The sequence below is a fragment of the Manis pentadactyla genome, chromosome 2, assembly GCF_030020395.1.
Source record: "Manis pentadactyla isolate mManPen7 chromosome 2, mManPen7.hap1, whole genome shotgun sequence".
In the NCBI taxonomy this organism is placed as follows: domain Eukaryota; kingdom Metazoa; phylum Chordata; class Mammalia; order Pholidota; family Manidae; genus Manis; species Manis pentadactyla.
The window spans coordinates 211,786,609-211,801,863 of NC_080020.1; the positions used below are offsets into that span (position 1 = coordinate 211,786,609).

At 47.1% G+C, this 15,255-nt stretch overlaps 1 long non-coding RNA gene across 1 annotated transcript in view; it reads left to right on the forward strand.

Annotated features, from left to right (window-relative positions):
* Window positions 1–5,083: 5,083 nt before the first annotated feature.
* LOC118921653 (uncharacterized) overlaps window positions 5,084–15,255 on the forward strand; it is a 74,018-nt gene continuing 63,846 nt past the window's right edge. The window contains exon 1 of the long non-coding RNA XR_005028442.2: window positions 5,084–5,440. This is a non-coding gene — a long non-coding RNA (uncharacterized LOC118921653). The remainder of the gene's footprint in view (window positions 5,441–15,255) is intronic.

Sequence of the window (15,255 nt, forward strand, 5' to 3'; positions counted from 1 at the left end):
CACGTGTGATATGGTATCACGAATTTGAGGTCTAGAAAATATTTTGATAACTGCATTTCAGTGTAACTGGTCCCCTTTGTAATCTGCTGTAGTCTTCTGTATGTATTTAACAATATTGGTCTGAGGAATGGGTTACAAGCATCACCAGATTGCCTTAAGAGAGACATTAAGGACCCACTTTCCCTATATAACCTGGTGTAATCCTCCCACCCAACCAGACATTCTGGTAGGTGCAGGGCTGGGAGTTCCCACACGGGGCTGTAAACATTTCTGGAGTGTAGATCCCCTTGTTCAAACAAAAATGTATCAGAAAGCCCAGCCGAGCCCATCATATAATGGTGTTGCTGCTCTGCTTGGATTTGGGAGTAGGGGCTTCTTGGAGCGGATTTACCCTTCCATCCACTCCTCCCCATCAGATGCCCTCCCTCCTCTTCTCCCCAGTCCCCTTTCCTGTAAAGCTCCAGAAACTTCCTAAGTTTCTACAGAGACATCTGCAAACCATCAACCTAATGCAGCCCTCTCCGGGACCAGAGGAGCACTGTGAGGTCTCCCCTTCGCATCGCTGCTCTGCATGGCAAGTCCTGGCTGCAGGCAGGTCTGGAGTGAGTTCAGGGGATGTCCTTATAAACTCAAGTGAGGTCTCTCAAGTGTGTGTGAAGAAAACCACAAGAGAGAGGGATCCTACCTAGGCTGGGCAGCTCTCCACATAAGCTCTGAAATACTGGCTCCACCACTCACTAGCTGTGTGGCTTAGGTTTGCATCTGCTAATTAATAATAATAATAGGCAATTGCCCCTCCCCCAGCTTTAAAAGGTTGTTTGGAGGATTAAAGGAAATAATGCAGATAAAGAGCTTAGCTGCCTCTATGAATTCCTGCTGCTTCCCTTTTTCTGGAGAAGAGGTTTGTGCCTGCCACCACACACTCCCGCCACACACTCACTTCGCGTCCTTTCCTCTGAAGTATCTCCCTGACAGAGGTGCCCTGGAGCTTGTGTGCACTGTCCAGGCCTGAAATACTTAGCGTTCTCATCTTTCCAAACATGTCATTTGGCATTCTTGAGGTGTTTTGGTAGGAGCAGCAGCTCACACAGGCACATACTGTAGCTATTATCTAATAATTAGCTTGACATTTATAAAGGGCCTCTAGAGCATTGGGATAGCAGTGCTGTTTTCAAATGCAAAGATACCGTAATTTTGCATCTGTGCCAGGTAAGATATGAGCAGAAGGGAAAAGTGACCCTACAGTTTTGCCTGCCCTCAACAGTCCTGAGCATGTTTAAGCAGATTATTGGGTAGCTAATGAGGCATAATCTTCAGGTCCCCTCCATTGCACAGTCCCATGTTGTCTGTGAAATTTGCAAAAGTAGTGTATGTTTGCATTTTTTCCCCCCAAGACTCTCCAGAATTGCATGCGTTTTGGGCTCCACAACACCTCATCCACCCCTGGGTTTTGAACTAAAGTTGTCTCTTGGGTCTGCCCTACCTGGAAGCTGGCCCCATCATATTGCTGTTTAGCACCAGCAAATAGATTTGGGGGTACAAGTCATAGAAGGGGTCGTACTGTGGGCTAGAGAATTTGGTGATTTGTTGGAGCAAAAGGGAGCATGAGCCTCAGGGAGTCAGGTTCCTGGCTCTGCCACCTGCTGACCAGGGCACTTGGGGGCGGTCATGTAATCTTTGAGCCTACTGTTCTCCATAAAATGCAGCTGAGAAGCCTGACCCGCCTGGAGTCCCCTCCAGCTTCTGCTGCCTCAGACCTCTTGGAGTAAGTAGCTCCTGGAACAGATGACCAGGGAAAAGCATGTGGTTTCACCAGGATATGGAGGAGAGAGGTGAGAAGTCAAGGAAAAGCTACCACAGCAGGGCCAGGTTTTGTCATTATTTCTGACTGTGGCCCCACATCCCAGCTGGGCTCAGACCCACAGTCCTCCGACATCTTCCCATCTATCTTCCCCACATCTAATCAGTTGTTAAGTTTAAAATTCCCTCCTCAATATGTGCTATTTCATCCCCTCCTCTCTGTTCCTGCAGCAATCACCCATTTCTCACCTGGACAAAAGCAGGAGATGTCTAATGAAGGGCTTCTGAACCAGTGGGCTACAAGCATGCTGAGAGCCCCTCCATCTCCTCAGCGCTCGGGCGGTTCCACCGGGCCTGGGGAGGCTGGAGCATCCGGACCAGCAACTGCAGCCTCAAGAAGGCTCAGTCGTTAATCTCAGTGTGCAAGTCGAATGTCATTATTTTTTACGTTGCCCCCATGTAGGAAACTTAGGGAAGCATTGATTTCCCAAGGCCCCCTTCTGCCCAGTCAGGCCCATCCTAGCACCATGACCAGATTCATCTCCGTGGGGTCCACGACAGCAGAGCAGCTTGGCCTCAGAATGCCCATCAAGAGGCTGCAGGATGTGAAAGTGACGGAAAGCAGCAAGATGGCACCTGAAGACCCAGGCCCAGGCCCTCCTCACAGCGTGGGCTGAGGAGCTGTGTGGAGAAAGGCAGCGTTGGGGGACCTGGGAAGTCCCTCCTCTGCTCCTTCAGCTGGAATGGTGGTTCTCAAACTCTTCAGTGTACAAGTACCATCCCCTGCTGTACTTGAAATGCAGATTCCAGGCCCCACCAAAATTTTCAGTCAGCATGTTTGCAACCAGACCCAGCAGTCTGCATTTTTAGGAAACATGAACTGCGGGCACAGGTGCTGCACAGACTTTGAGAAAAGTGCCCTGATGATCTCAACTAAGCAGCAGATTTCACCCAGTAGGCTAAAAAGATGAAACAATGGCACTTGGGCAGGAATTTGCAGTAAAAAGCTGGGTTTCTGCCTAAAATCTCAAACCAAACATATCACTTTGAAGAAAACAGATAAGAATAAGAAATCACTAAACCACAGAAAGCAGTTGACAGGAAGACCATCTGGGCAAATCAAAGTGACTCATCCCTAAGAACATTCTCCCAGAGAGGCAAACTGCATGGAAAACATTGATTGTAATCTTAAAGAGAAAAGAAAGTCTTGAAATTCTTGAAAGAAATTGCTTATCATCTAAAACTAAGGCTGTGCATTGATTGGGCAGACAACCAGCCAAACTGCTTTCTAAAATGTGCCAAGATGGGAAAGTTGTGGTGAAGATATGGACATACATGTGGCTAAATGCGAATGGCCAAGGGATACACGCACAAGTTCCATTAGGAGAGAGTGGAGAGAACCTCTCGATTGCAGTGATACTGCAGTGCGGGCAGTGCCTCAACAGTAAGTAATTCCAGCCAGCCAGGGACCTGTCCTGTCACTCAGTGGCGTGACTCTAAGGGCTGTCGCCCTCTTTCTGATTCCTGGATGGGGGCATGGTCTGGTTCAAAAGAATGCCAGGAACTCATCAGGCAAGTGGCACTGAATGTTTGAAATCCAGACTGACTTGAAAACAGAGCGTGCCCATTCACCAGGATTTGGGGGGAATGTTTGGATCTCCACTCGCAGATGTTTGCCATTGCTGTGGCTTGTTGCTTCTGTTCGCTGCTCGGCTGCCTCTGCACACATGTGAACCATCCCATGACAGTTCAAATCTCTGCCCGGAATATGGAGCAGAGTCTCAAGCACTGCTGTGGGTGATAATGGGCTGTGGCTAAACAGAGACGCAGGTGTGACTGCTGGCTTCCCTCAGCCAGGGAAAGCATGGACCTTCCTCTTCGCTGGAGAAAGACCTGGCTGTGTTTCAGAACCACCTGGCTTAAAGCACCTGATTGGGGCTGGTTCAACACCAGTGGGATGGGCACTGCTGTCAGTCTCCCCGGAGGAGATGTGGGCTTGCTCGGCGTGTGTCTCCACGAGATCGCAGTGAACTGGCTCCACAATGATTCAGGAACAGGTTGAGGCAGTGGTTAGAGAAGAATCCCGTGCACAACTTTTGTGTGAGGCACTATTTTTAACCGGGATAAAATATCTGTCGAGGAAAGAAGCACAAAAGGCTTGATGGGGTTCTTTTACAGGCGCCCTGGATATTCATCTTGGCCACATGCAGAACGGCCAAGTGTTAATAAACACTGGGCTGAAGCCGCATATTGCCATTATAGATACTCTTTGGGATACAATAATAAATATAAAATTTTATTTTAAATGTGTAATTGGTGCTGTACTTTTATTATGAAATGTATAATGTTCGGATTTCTAGTTTAACTTTATGGTGCAGGAACAATAATGCCTTAGGACCGTCACCTGCTGTGAGATGGCTCCCACCGTCACACCATGGTGCCCATTTATAACACTCACTGGACCCTCATCTGAGGTCGCTCTGCCAACCTAGGCTGCTCCGGAGGCCTCTGTCGTCCAGTCACCAGGCTTCCCTTTTTCTTGAACTGTAATTAACTAAAGACAGTTTTCCTTGACTCCTAGTTGTAAACCATGGCTTCTTGAAAGGTTCATGATTAATATTATGATTATACTGTTAATATCATGATTAACATATTAAATATCTAAAAATTACATGTAGTTTTTAGGAGTTGATTTGTTGATCATTATAGGTGCTTATTATACCAAAGAATTCTTTCAAGATTAGAATTGCAATCTCTTTTATCCTGTCTAGTGTTGTTCATTTGTCATAAACAGCACTACAGGTGGCCGCAGTCACACCCACCATTTAAGGTAATTTCACCCTGTGGAAGCAGGGGGAGGGGCAGTGGGTGACACTGCAGGGATCAGCATCTTTTAGAGGCTCACCTGGGCTTGGAGCACAGAGCCCCACCTCCAGCACACTGCCTGCCACTGAGTCAGCCTTCAGCACGTATTTGCTGACAGATGAGTGGCTACGTGGATGAATAAATTAAGGAATGAGTAAAGATGTAGTCAGAGCCAAGCCAGAGGAGTGGGCTCCTGAAGGCGGTAGGTGCACCAGGTGATGGGAGGCTGGAGGGGTGGGGGCCTAGGGTGAGGAGGGTGAAGTCTGCCCTACTGGGAAGCCGAGATACGTGCAGAGAAGTTGGGTGGGAGGAAGGCTGTAACAGGCAGCCTGCCCGGAGGTGGGCAGTGAGTGTCCAGGCAGGCAGGTCGGTACGTGTCCCAAGAGCAGGAGACACGTGAAGGTCACACAGGGGACACAGGGCCTCAGGAGCTAGACTCTAGCCGGTGTAAGTCATAGAGGAAACTGAACCTGGGCCAGGCATCGAGGTCCAGAGGATCCAGATGGCCCCGAGAGCAGGAACTGGAGGCAGGACTCAGCCACGGGAATAAAGCCTGTTAGGCCTGAGATCAGGCCAGAGAAGGACCCTAGGCTGGCTGGCTCAAGAACAAATCCTAGAGACATCTGAACTTTAAATTCTCCCCAACTTAGGAAAGGCCGAACCAGAGACCACAGCAGAGATGAGCTGATATGAAGATGACCAAGTGGCCCCAGGGAAGGTGTCTGGGGGGCTGCAAAACACAAAGCCAGACAGGCTGCTGCGCTCAGCAGAGAAGGTAAGTGAGTGTTGCAAATTACTTCAGGCTTGGATTTGAATATGTACAGCTTGTTCAGGGCTCTAAATACCTACCAACAATGATACTGTGAGACCAGCAATGTGGCTAACCTTAGGGACTGGAGACATGACATAGTCACTGAACAGATGAGTTTATACTAAATATGTATAATGTGTCACTGTACACAGAGAAAATGAGGGTGTAACAGGGTTACCACCAGGAAGTGCTGCAGATATGCATGGTCAGGGAGGACTTCCTGGAGGAGGTGAGGTGTGCCCCAGACCTACAGGACATAGGTCAGCAGAAGGGAGAGAGAACATTTACCCCCAGTCCCTTTGCAACTTCTGACTGGTCAGAGCACTCCTCAGCTAAGCAAGACAATTTATGAAACTGCAAGATAGCTGAGGGCAGGAAAAGAGAAATTAATCCGTGGCTGGTGTACTTCCATCTCACAGGTGAAAACCCCCTGGCATGATAAGGGGGAGCTGGCTAGCGACAGGGTTGGATAAGCAAGGATGCTCCACACCCCGAGGCCCCTGAGGCCATGATCTTTTCTAACACAGGAGCACAACTTTCCTTTCTCCTGCTAATTAGAGTTGGCTTGGGCCTTAGGGTGAAGGTTTTGGCTAGTCTGGGATTTTTCTTTGTTTTGTTCTGAAATGGCTGCTGCAGGAGGGAAAGGAAATGACTTTCTTCTGCACTAGCAAGACCAGTTCTGCTCTTAGATGCAGGCCAGAAGGCCCGGGCCCTGCGGCTGCCCCCTCAGCCTGTACCCTTCCCCACAGGCCTTGGGGGCATGATCAGGATCACGTGTTCCTTTCCTATTGCTGCTATAGCCACTGAACACAGCCTCAAGGACACGAATTTATCAGAATTCTCAGTGAGTGTGACAGGGCTGCGTCCCTTCTGGAGGCTCGAAGGGAGAATCCATTTTCTTGCCCTCTCCAGCTTCTAGAAGGCCCTGGCAATCCTAGGCTTGGGATCTCTCCCCTCTCCAAAGCCAGCAGTGGCTGGTCTCTCAGGGCATCACTCTGACCTCTGCCTTGCTCTTCTACTTTTAAGGACCCTTGTGATCACACGGGGCCCACGTGGATAATCAAGATATACTCTCCTTATCACAAAGATAGTTGATCAGCAACTTTAATTCTGTCTACAACCTTAATGCAACATGAGAGAGTCACAGGTTTCTGGATTGAGACCTGGGTGTCTTTGTGGAGGGCACTCTTCTGTCTACCATTAAATTGCTGAAGTCAGAGGATAGCATAGATTTTATTTAGCCTTGGTTTATAATTTTAAGTATATAGAGATATGGTGATGTGGCTTCCTGGACTCTCGCTCCAGGCCCCAAATATCAGGGCTGCTCAGGTGGCAGCAGCGGCTGTCCCAGGTGACGGGTGCGGCAATGAGGACACGCTGAGTCGTCCTTTTCGGCCAGCATCTTCTGCCTCTGGACACAGTTTCCAAGGCTTCCCCCAGGCTGTGGACCTGCTGGGGAACGTGTCGCCCTCATGTCTTTCCTCTGATTCACACTCTGACTCCCAGTGCTTTGCTCTCCTTATGACAGCATTCCTCCCAAATAAGACAAATTTCCAGTTCTTTTTGCTTTTCACTTTTACATAAAAATGGTAGAAGCAAGGGAAGAAACCTCCTACTCGTCCCAGCCCCAGTAGTACAGACACACCAAAGGACGCCCAGCTGTCAGGAAGCCAGAGCACATCCTACAGTGCATCGCTAAGCAACTATGAGATCAACATCTGTTGCCATGGAGATGTCCCTTCATGGCCATTCTCCAGGCAGAGCAGAGAAGTGCATCTAGGAGGAATGAATATGCTGGGCTGTGCCAGAGAATGACAACATCTGATGGTCTGGAGCAAAAACACTATAATCAAGGTGAAACGTTGACGAGCGAGAGTGCTAGGGGGAGAAAGAGGGAGGGCAGGCCCTGAGAGATGGTTCCAGCAGGGAGCAACTGGCCAGAATCAGACCCAGGTGCTGGTCACCTGGCCCCTCTCAAAACACAGACAAGCCAAGAGCGACCTCGACTCCTGCCAATCTGTATAGTGGTGCACAGGCCAAGCTAGCCTTGTGCCTTGGGGCCCAGGATTCCCCCCACCTGGAGGGAAGGCACTGAACAGCAGTGACATTCTTTCTCCTGTTGGTTCCAGGCAAGGAAAGATGCCTCTTGCCCCTCTTGCTTTCCCTGCGTAGAGGACAGCGGCACCTGCTTACCTAAGACAAACCCTGTTGCTTCCAGCTGTGCTGTAACGTGAAATGATAGCAGAGGGTAACGGGAGAGAACAGGATCCATCCAGTACCTGCTATGTCCCAGGCATTGCACTATGTGCTTGATGCAAACCTCAAGAAATCCTCCAAGCCTACCTGTGGAGTGTTAGAGCTTTATATTACAGCAGGGGGTTGTGGCTCAGAAGGGTGAGGGGGCTTACTCAATATGATGATAAGATAGCAAACTTTTAGAATTCACTTACTATATGTCAGGCATTGTTTTAAGCTCTTCGCAAATATTCATTTTGTGCTCACACTGACACCATGCAAGGTATTATTACCTATCAGTTAATAAGTGGCAGAGCCAGGCATTGATGCCTGGCGTGCCCTTTCCACTGCATACGCTGACCCCACTATCACCATTAAGATGCCAGCTTAGGAAGTGTGGGGTCAGGCACACAGGAGTGAGTTGATGATGGATTTCATGTTGAAACAAGATGCCAAGTGGGATTTTCCCTTGTGTCCCAGACTTGCAGCCAGGGACCAAAGCTGAGGGCAAAAGGCACTGAGGACCCTGTGTTCTGAGTTCAGAAATTTACCTGCAGTGGCACCAGCTCCTCCCCACAGACCCAGGAAAAAGACACCCTCCTATCAAACAAGTGCTCTGCCCTCCCGACCCGCCGGCAGTTCTGGAAGGTGCCGGAAGAGGCCTGGGGGTGGACAGGGAAGGCAGGGCCTGTGAGATGGATGGAATCCCCGGGAAGGGGACTGTCAGGGGCTCCCTGGTCACTGGAGCATCTGCAGCAGGGGGCGGATGGCCTGGTCCAAGGCTGTGCCATATGCACCAAGTGGCAGATCTGAAGGCAGCTGTGAGGCATGTGACAAGAGGGAACATTCTGGAAACACATGCCCAGTGTAGGTCCTCCCCCACAGTGCGGAAGAAGAGGGTGCCAGGCAGTTTCCTCTGACTCCCGAGATCAGGGACTGCCTCTGGTCTAGAGATTTCCAAAGGCAGAGGCCAGGTGATACTCGGAGTTTCCTCATTCCACTTGGTAATGCCTCCTTCCTGCCCTCCCAGCACCCATCCCCAAGAAAACCTGGATCTGCTTTTTATTGCTGTAGATTAGTTTGTGCTTTCTAGAATTTTATGTAAATATAGTTATACATTATTACGTACTCTATATTGTTTAGCTTTTTCAATCAGCTGAATTATTTTGAGATTCAACCACTATTCCTTTTTATTGCTGAGTAGTATTCCATTGTATGAATTCCTTTAACCTGTTTATCCATTCACCTGTTAATGCACATTTATTGCCCATACAGCTGCTATGCATATTTGTGTCCAAGTCTTTGGGATGGACACCTGTTTTCATTTCTCTTGGTAAATACCTAGGCGTGAAATGGTTGAATCACATAGATGTGCGCTTAACATTTTAAGAAACCGTCAAACTGTTTTCCAAAGTATACTAATTTATATTCCTACTAGCAGTATATGAGAATTCCAGTTTCTCCAAATTTTCTCCACATTTTTGCCAAGTCTTGATATGATCAGTCTTTTTAATTTTAGCCATTCTAATAGATGTGTAGTGGTATCTCAGGGTAGTGGGTTTAATCTGCATTTTTAATCTAGCTGTCTTCATTTTCATTTATTTTACCAAATGGCATATGGGTTTGAGCATCTTTTTGTGTGCTTATTTGCCATCCATGTGTGTTCTTTGATCTGTTCAAGTCTTTTGCCCATTTTTTAATTAGGTTGTTTTCTTACTACTGGTTTTGAGCATTCTTCATATATTCTGTAGGTGAGTCCTCTATCAGATCTATGTTTTGCAAATGTTTTCTCCTAGTCTAATTTGTCTTTTTAGTCTCTTAACTGTATTTTTTGAAAATCAGAGGATTTTAATTTTGATGAAGAAAAAATTATCAATTCTTTCTTTCACTAGATATGGTTTTAGTGTCATATTTTAAAATATCTTTGCCCAGCACAAATTTACAAAGATTTTTCTCCTAAGTTTTCTTCTCGAAATGTTATAGTTTGGGGTTTTACATTTAGGTCTCTGATCCTTTTGGAGTTAATTGTTGGATATGGTATGGATTAAAGGTATGGATTGAAGTCTGTTTTCTGCATATGGTTTTCTAATTGTTCCAGCACCATTGAAAGTAGGGTCTTTAATTTGGGATAGTTTCTATTGCTAAGTCTTGAAGCACTGACATGCTCTTTACTGTGACCCTCTACCATGTGCTTTCAAAAATATCAGACAAAGGCAGGCCTTGTACTGGTGGCAACTGGCATGAACCCCAGAAGATCAGCTGCCACTGGAGGGCAGGCAACAAGACCCCACCCTCGTCCTGGACTCTTCTCTTCTACAAGGAAAAAGCTTTTAGCTTCTGTAAGGACAGGAAACTAAAGGGCTAGGCTAAACCCAATTACCTGTGGAGGAAGATAGAAACAAAAGCCATTTGACACTGGAGGAGGGGTGGGAAACCCTTCTGGCCCCTGTCCAAGGCTGGTGAGTGGCAAGAGACCATTCAGTTTCAGGATCCTGCTCTGATACAGAGCAGAGGCCCGCTGGGGTTGGGGGTGTGATGAGACAAGAAGCCTTCCCCTGCCCAAGACATCCCCCAAGTGCAAGGTTAGAGTTCCACAAAAGTGGAGGGCAAGAGTAATGAGGGCTGGATGCACATCAGTCTGCCTAGCACCGAGGCTCGGTCAGAAAACCTGAGCGCCCTGTCTGCCCCAATAGGAGGCTCGTACTTTCATACCTAGTACTGAGCAGTAACGGCCTCTAGCTTGGAAAGAACTTATAGAGTCCCTTTCTGGGTGCAGCATGCAGGGCCCTCTCGAAGACTGGCAGGGAGCAGTGCATAGGAACACTGAGAAAAACTTTCTGGCACCCTAGACCCTGTGCTAAGTGCAAGGTAGCAGCAGTCTTCCACTGGAGAGATGCGAAGTCTGCTGCAACGAAGTAAATGATAACAATTACAACACCCAAATCCCGTGCAACTGCCGATTCTAAGTGCTTCAACCCCCACACTAACTGACAGAAGAGGGAGACCCACATCTGGCATGAATTTCATTTATCTCAGTCTTTGCAGTTATTCTGCACAGGATGTTTAATGCATACATTAAAACATATAAATGTACACATACACAATTATAAGACACACACAGAAGAAGGTGGTCAAAAGTTACAAACTATGAGGTATGTGATAAATAAGTCCCAGGGCTGTAACTGCCCTAGACATGATGCTTGTAGCTCACACTGCTGCATGACAGCCAGGAGAGTTAGGAGGGTAAATCCTAAGAGTCCTCATCACAAAAGGAACTTCTTTTCTTTTTATTGTACCTCTAGGAGGTGATGGATGTCAAGCTTTGTGGTCTTCATTTTACAGTACATGTTAATGAAACCATCATGCTGAGTGCCTTAAACTTAATACACATATAATCGGTATACCTTAAATAATAAGCTTCAATTATTTCCTAATAAAACTGGGAAAGATGGTTTATTAACCAGCATAGCATGGTAGAGGGGAGGGAGGAGAAGAGGAAGGAAGAAAAGACATGTTTCCTTCTTATTTATAGAAGCAAATGAATATATGTTTCTAAATAAAGCTAAGGATATTATGTAAAGCTTTAATAGTTAAGATCAACCCTAGGAAAACAAACAAATCACCTTCCTAACATGAGAAGAACCACACAGAAAGAACAAGGTCAAGGAGAAAGAGTAAGAAAGCCATAGGGTGAAAGACCAAAAGATAAAATTAAAAGACAAAACAAGAGTTGTGACACAGAAGTGTGTGGCCAAACTCAGAACACTTGGCCACGTCCATAAACGTAAATGGACTAAATTCACATCCTAAGAATATTTCCAGGTTGGTTCACTAAACAAAACCCAACTCTGTGCTGTATGCAAAAGACACTAACTAAAGCAAAATGGTTTAGGAAGGCTGAAAAAGAGAGTGGGTAAAGTCGGTGAGAGAGAGAAAGAAAGAAGTACAGAAAAAAACAAGAAACAGAAAAAATGGGCAAATGCCAAGAAGGAGAAATCAAGAGTCATGAAGCACATACAAGTAAAGGAAGAATTCAGGTCAAAGAAATCATCAAACAAGTCAAATAAACACATTTGATATGCCAAAGGTTATAATTCACAACTCAGGTGTATTATGAATATCTATATGCCACTCAACATAGCAAATTTCATACAGAAAAAATTACAGGATGTAGGAGGAATGGACGACACAGCAGGATATTTTACTTTGTCTCTCAGCTTAGAGCAGATCAAGAAAATAAAAAGAAATAGATCCAGTTACAGTCAACTTAAGTAAGAAAATAGGGCAAACTCTGTACCCCAGTAATCAAGAATACACCTTTCTAATGCCCACGTCAGTATGAACTCTCATGAAAATACTGTATTAAACCACACAGAGAACCTCAGTACAGAGTATAGGTAATACTCTCTGATCACAATGTAGTAAAAACTATATCTGAAAAAATCCCTTTCATCTGTCATAAATTCTCTTTAAACCTATTCTGAAGTTAAAGGCAAAAATACTAGAAGAATTGCTAAAAAATAATGAAAAAATACTCATATTAAATCCAGTGGATAAACAAATAAAGCAATTCTCAGGGGATAATAAGCCTTGATAGATAAGCCAGTTAAAGAAAGGAAATAAAACTGATGAATTAAAAGCCAACTTGGAAAGATAGAAAAGCAACAGTAAATTAAGCAGAAAGAAGGAAAAGATAAAAACAGTAATTAATTTGATGACAGAGAAATAAAAATAATAAATGAATCAAAAAATCAGTTTTTTTAAAAAGAGCAAATAAAATACATAAGATATTGGCTAACCTAATTGAAAAATTAAAAAGACACAAAAACAAAAAAAATGGGAATAGAGAAAAAGTTAAAACAATCACATGAAACTGCTTTGCACAACTATTAAGTAAATACATCTTAAAACCTTATGAAATGGAAGTCAGTCCAGGCTCAAGGGGTTGCATGAGTAATGGAGCCAAGATTCCACCCCAGTCTTCTGACTCCCAGGTCAAGGTTCTTCCTTCCAAACATCCGTGGCTTCCTGCCTGGAACCTCCTTGGCCAAGGGCTGGGAGATTTAGGTCTGCCTAGCGTCTGCAGGATGGGAGATTGGCTGCAAGGGGATTTGAAGAACCAGTGAAATAAAATCATCCATTGTTGTCTCAGGGGATCAAAGAAAACAGTTGAGAAGGGTACCCCCTATTTATGGAAGCCCAAGTCCTGCTTATCAGGATCAGCCAGTGCACTGGCAATAGAAGACCCTGCAGGTCACAGTGTACCCCACACCACAGCTTTCTGGGCTGACTAGACTCTGACCTCTCCCCTCACTCTGCCTGACTGCCTGGGGTCCTCACACAGGCCCAGCCCCGGCTGTGCTACTCCCTCCATTCTTCCAGTTCTAGGATGAGATCCCAGCTGGCTACCATATGGGCCTTTGTCTCCTCAAAACCTGACGTAACAAGGGGTCATGCCAGCATCCCCAATTCCAAATGTGGAGAGCATCCAACCGAGAGCAGGCTCTGAGGGAGAACACTGAGCAGCAGCCTCACCAGGGTGCAAACAGAATGGAGGAAGGGAAAGAAATACCAAGGGACAATGAGCTTTAGCTCCCCAGACTCCTATCCCCAGCCTCTGTGTCCAGGAAGCAAGCTCTAGTATTAGTGTCTTGTGCATTTTTATTCTTCCAAAGATGGTCCATACACAAAATAGCATATATGTACATATAAATAGGTTACACACATGCACTCACGTTATATTACATGTTAACATCAAACAGAGCCATTCATTCATTCATACATTCAATCATCCATTTAAAACAGACAATGCTAAGGATACAGTGACAAGCAAAACCCAGCCAGGCCTGCTCTCGGACTCCAGCGGTGGGGCAGACATTCCCCAAATAACCACACAAATGAAGTTACATTAATTAGAAGCTGAGATTCAGTGAAGAAATATGTGTGAACATCTGAACTGAGCAGCTCTGCCGCTGACAACCACGTCTGTCATTGTTTAACAGACAGTCGCCAGTGCCCCAGGCCCAGCCACAGACACATTTCTTCAAGGCTCCGATATGCTTCCGATTAAGGCCCCGGGCTGTGACTCACTGCCCCCTGCCATCTGCTGCACAGGGCTCACATGACTCACCCCCACCCCGCCCTGTCCCCCAGGAGGGTTTCAGAGGAACAAGAGACAGAATTATTCCATGTGACTCAGGCAGAGAGGCATAGCCGGGCCTGGCTCCCACCCACTGCTACCTCCTGTCTGAAAAACAGTGGTGGGCATTGCTCTGGCCTCTGGTGACGCACGTGCTGGTGGAGGGCTGTCCCTCCCGGCAGGGGTCCTCAGAGCCCAAGCGATTGATTTCCCAGGGCAGGAGCTGAGCTTGCCAGGGAACAAAGGGGGAATCATGGCGCCATTCCACTCCTGCCTCTGCAGGCCCTCCTGACCACACCTTTCAGCAGAGTCCCCAGTCCGGCTCTCTGGTCCCCTGGCTGCCCGAGGCCTGGCCCAGTATGGCCATGCGTTTGCACAAGGCTGCCCCAGCACCTCAAAGTCCACACACCCTGGCAGAGCTCCCCGTCCTCTGCCTCCTGCATCTGCCTCCTTGACTTACTCCTCCTTCACCCTGGCTCCTTGTCTGGGGATCCTGGAGCTCACATCAATTCCTTCTCTTCCTCATTCCCATCACCCTGTCCCCCCAGCCGGCCCCTTCCTGCCGCTCTCCTGCTCCGGCCTTCTGTCAGGCCCTTTCCTCCAGAGACTGCCAGGAAGCCCCTCTCTGGCCTCACCGACTTCTCCTCACTGCCCTCAATGTATTTTCCTAAATGCTTCTCGGTGGCAATTCCCTCCCCTCTTCTAGTATCGCTTCAAGGTCTACGGCAAAGACCACGAACTCACAGGCCCACGGAGGGCAGGCAGGTGACACGGTGGATGGAAGCAGGCTGATGGTGAGTTAGCGATGGGCCACAGTAAGGAGCCGTGACACTAGGGCGGCTTGTCCCGCTTAGGGCGGCCACCACCTGGCTACAGCCAAGTGTAGCCATGAGAGAGCCACGGATGGCCAGGCCTTCCAGACTTTCGTGAGAACCCAGCTTTGTTTCTTAATTTATAGAAGTTGGTAACTAATTCACATTTGAAACATGCTGAATAATTTCCTTATTCCTGCATTTTTGGACCTTCCTTAGTCTGGAACCCACCTACACTTCCAGCACCATCTCCCATAGAAGTTATTCTCCCTGCTTTTGGCCCAAACCACGCCATGCTCCAGGACCTGCTGGCCCGTCACACTGACACTGTTCCCCATGTTGCCTGTGCTTTCCCATCAATGTCTATCCAAGTCCTCCCCACCTGTGAAGGATCACCTTGTGCCACGCCTTAGCGCCCCCCAAAGTCTGATTGCTCTGACCCCTTCCACATTTTCCTCTGCACATTGTACCCCATCCTAGTATAAGACACAGTCTGACCTGTTTCCAGCTGTGTGTACCCCCTTTGTCCTTACATGATTGGAGACTCTTAGACACAGACACTCTTATTCTCAGAACCTGCCCATGGTAGCTAT